Genomic DNA, 5,000 nt, shown 5'->3' with positions numbered 1-5,000 from the left:
TTTGATCATTTCTTTCTTGAAGATTAACAATCACGAAAATAACATGTTGATTTTTTTCAGTTGATTACCTCGTTACCTGAATAATTAATTATTTGTTAATGATTCGTTCGATGATTAACATATTAATTAGAAATGTTCGTGTCGTCGACGCATCGGGCGAATAATTTTCTGTCTTGTTTCGTTTCTTTTATCTTTTATATATATATATATATATATATATATATATATATATTTTTTCTTTTTATTTTTTAGTCAATTAAAACATTAAATAGAAAACATCAAAATAAATTTCACGTTCGGTGTTTCCCTTTCCTTTTCCTTTTCCTTTTTTTTTTTTCTTTTGTCGATACGATATTAAGACGTCTATCGTATCGTATAAATGTATCGCTTAGTATCGATCAATGGGTGTATATATATATATATATATTTTTAGAAAGGAAACATCCCACGTTGTAAAACGTGAGACTAGAACGTTTCTCTTCGATAGAATTTTTAGGGTCCTCTTCGACGAGATAAAGGGGAAAGATAGAAGTAGAAGATTAGCTTCTTTAATATCGCCCTGCAATTTTAACGAATAGACTAAAACGTCCGATGTATTCTTAGCCCCGAAGAATTTCTAATTATTATAGCTAAAAAGAGATAGAAAGAGATGGAAAGAAAGTGAGAGAGTGAGAGAGAGAGAGAGAGAGAGATAGAGAGAGACAATCCTTCGATATATCTCTCTTTCTCTCTCTTTTATCATCTCTCCATGATTTTCCAGGGATCTTAATTAAAAGCTTATCGAAGAATCGAAGATAAGAACTCTAACAGGAACTCGAAACAAAGCATTGTTTTCAACGATTTAAGAGCGAGCAAGTAAGCAGGTGTTCTTTTTAATTTTTTTTTTTCTTTTTTTTTTTTTTTCTTTTCTTCCTCTTCTTTTTTCTTTTTTAAGCTCGAACAATACTTCCATTACCTTTGTCTCTTTTCTCTTCTATTTTCTCTCTCTCTCTCTCCCTCTCTCTCCCTCTCTCTCTCTCTCTTTCTCTCTCTGTCTTGATTTTTTTCTTATTTTATTTTATTTTTTTTATTTCTTTATTTTTCGTTTACTCGTTTACTTTATGACGATCTTTCAACTATATGTTTAATTATATATATAATGACAATTATACAAACGGATTTCGTGTAAATTAGTAATATTGTAAATTTATAAATAGAATATATAGATGGTGGTTGTTAAAGTACTTAGTGACTACTTTATTACACGGCACTCCTTCTAAACGCGTTAGTCTCTGATGTAAGTACATTAAATAATTAACGATCACCTCCGTGTATCTATCGTCGTCTGGTACAGCTGTCGTCTATATAGACTCAACTGTATATGGATTAACGGTACATGAGAATCTAATTTCAATAGAATATGTAGGAATTACGAAATAGCCATATCTTGTTAACGCCTTCGCATTATACTACAGTTGAGTCCTGCATAATGAAGCATTTAATAGTTCTTAGTTTTCGAAAGTTTTCTTTCTTCTTCTTCTTCTTCTTCTTCTTTTCTTTTTCTGGGAGAAGAAAACGTATTGAATTCGAACTCAATTAAAAAATTTAACTTTGTATGAATTTAACTTGTAAAAAATGTTCTATATATATATATATATATATATGTACCTGTACTTATATACATATTTATTATATAACTGTATAAAATTGACGTTGTATGTTTTGTAAATATATATGTTTGAAGATTTCAAACCTCGTGAGTATTTAAAGATTTCTAATTAATCAAAATCATTAAAAAATGTTGCATATATATATATATACATATATGAAATTTATAATTGAATTATCTTTTTGCGTACTATATTGATTATTTTTCTATCCTTTTAATTAGCTTAAGATATTAATATAATACATACTTATAAATGTGTATATATATATATATATATATATATATATATATATTATACATATACAATAATGATATCGTGTATCTATAATTGGGTATCATAGGCGAAAGGAGATCGAGCGTAAAAACTGGAACGTCGGACGATTCAATTTATACGGTGGTATCTTAATTAACTTCCCACTTTCATTATACTTCTGATTGCCTCAACCATCATTTCTCGAATATTATTATTACCCACAGAATTACGAAGAATATTTGATAAAACAGGGTAAACGTTATATCAGCTATCGTTAGACGACCCTTGACACTCTTACTCGGACTACTTGATCGTTCGATGAATGCAAAAACTATATATGTGTGTGTGTGTGCATATATATATATATATATATATATATATATATGTATATATATGTATATATCGTTTATATACCTCTTTCATATCATCCGTGAGAGAGTAACTTTTTGACCCTGTCGGTCAGATAGACCTCTTATTCACCAACTTCTTTCCTTCCGAGAAAATAATATTCTTAGCCGAACGAAGATTATCAGGATGTATGGGATATCTTGTAGTGTGGGTGTATATTTGTTCGATGATAGGCAACATTCAAAGGTCGAGACGAATAAATCGCAAAAGATTTCTACGCATTAAAGCATCTACGTTAATCTCGTTCTATAATTTCTGTAAAATTTTTTTTTATTATATAACATATATTTCTTTTTTTATATTATATGTGTATATATATATATAAAATTTATTTATAATTTTTCATTAAAACAAAATAATATCTCACGATAATATCCATCGTGATTAGATACACAAGTGACGATAAATTAAAAGTCAAAAAGAAAAGAAAAAAAAAATAAAATAAAATAATATTTCACTTACCAAGATTGTTATCAGCCATTATTAATTTAGTCATAGTGCAGCTCGAAAGAAATACGATGACAGCTGAAAAGATCCTTATAATAATTTATACCCTCTTTTTAGAGTATCAAGGATTACGGTTGAAAGGTCAAAGAGTCTTCTCTATGTAGTATTTACGTAATATTCAAAATAAGATTTCTCAATCGCTTTTAAATTCAATTTGAATGAAACATATAGTACAACCTATAAATATACATCTTGAAAGAAATATATGGTATTATGTATAAATATACCATTTACAAACATATATAATAAATATTATCAAATGTGTACTACTTCTATATGCGAGTATGAAAATAAAAGTATATACGATTATTATTCCGTATATTTGATAACAATTATAAATATCATAGAGATTAATTCTCAAAGTATTTATAAAAAAATTTTAATCAAAATTACATATACACATATACACACACACACATATATATATATAAATATATAAACAGCATAGATATATATTAAAATTTTCCAAACGTTCAAGAAATTCAAAGAGGACTTTGTAGGAATGGTATAAAGTAATAATGGTATACCATAAATGATATCGATTAAATCGAGAACGACTTGAGAAGTCTTCCAAGCAATTCGATGACTTCCAAAGCGTTCCATTAGAACGCGTTTATGTGTGCGTATATGTGTGTGTTTGTGTTTATGTGTGTCTGTACGATCGACAGTGGAGAATGTCGCTCTCATTGTGCAAATAGAGGGCTTGACAAACGGGACTCATCTCCATCCGTAAATTAGTTTTCTTTGGCTGGGCAATTAGCGGGCCGTCGAACGTCACTCGGTCTATCTTTGTATTATACATAGATATATCTGTATATATATTATACATATATATACATATATATATATATATATATATATATATATATATAAAATCGAAAGACCATCCAAGCACGTAGGCAGACTCTCGTAAAATAGGTCCTCCTCCTGATCGTTATAACCATCGATAAATAATAGTTCGTTTGGCACTCCTACGGTCAAAAGCTTCCTTTCTAACGAGCTATACTGGGTACCTAACTGTCTACCTAAAATAACGACTTTTCGCAATAATTTCTCTTTCATTTTGTTTCCTTTACCTTCTTTTCTTTTTTTTTTTTTTTCTTTTTTTTTCTTGCAATTTCTATGTATCCACTTAAGAGAGAAAGAGAGAGAAAGAGAGAGAGAGAGAGAAAGAGATCATAATTTACGATGTTATTAAAAAACTGTTTAAATATAATTAAAAACTTTTTTGTTCACATCGACATATAATATCGACAAACATATACACACACACGTGCGCGCGCGGGCGTACATACGCATGCACGTCACACACATATTTATACAGACATACAATAAATTTCCAATTCCCAAAAGCAATTTGCCTCGTCTCGTTACGTAAATAATTCTCATCCTGATTTATTCTAAATCATCCTCTCACAATAATTTATCCCACATACATAGAATATCTTGAAAAAGGCATTTGCCTCTCGCATTAATGCTTGATCGTTAATAGTATTCATTAATAAATTTTGTTAATTATGCCGTCTAGAGAAAAAAAAAAAAAAAGTAAAAAAAAATAATAAAAAGAACAATACAAACAAAGAAAAGGATTCCAAGAAAAATTCACGCGTAATAATGTTTCATTCGTATCTAAACGTTTCGTGGGATAGTATGAATAAATTGTTTCGTTTGGGACGAACGAACGTTTAAACCTTTTCAACGGGCTGTTTGACTATCAATAATTCATCGAGATTTCCATAATCGTAAAGAATTTTAAAAGGAGGGAGGAGGTTGAGGGACTCTTTAAAATCAACGCGGTCCATTCCATTCCATTTCATATCGTACCGTTCCGTTCCATTCCGTTTTCGCGAGGGGGCAATTAGTTGGAAAAGTTACAATTAGGGGTTGACGTTCCTTTTTTTTTTCTTCTTCTTCTTTATCTCCCTCTATCTCTTTTTCTCAATTTTTTTTTTTCCCTTAACCATGAAAAGACCCGAATGACTAACGAAGATCCTTATCTACCAGGGCAAACTAGGAGAGACCGTAAACGTCTCTGACGCTTAATATGCTTAGTTTATGGCGTACGATATTCCGTGGTGTAGACCACGAAGACCATAAATTCGAAGGCCGCCCTTGGTGCCACCCGTTTCCACGCCGGCTGTCTGCCCTCTCTACATGCTCTCTCATGCAATAGTCTCTCTCTCT

Source organism: Vespa mandarinia, chromosome 15 (genome assembly GCF_050613455.1).
Source record: "Vespa mandarinia isolate Hongniang chromosome 15, ASM5061345v1, whole genome shotgun sequence".
Lineage (NCBI taxonomy): Eukaryota > Metazoa > Arthropoda > Insecta > Hymenoptera > Vespidae > Vespa > Vespa mandarinia.
The sequence above is the reverse complement of the archived record's forward strand: the minus strand, read 5'-3'. Positions refer to the sequence as shown.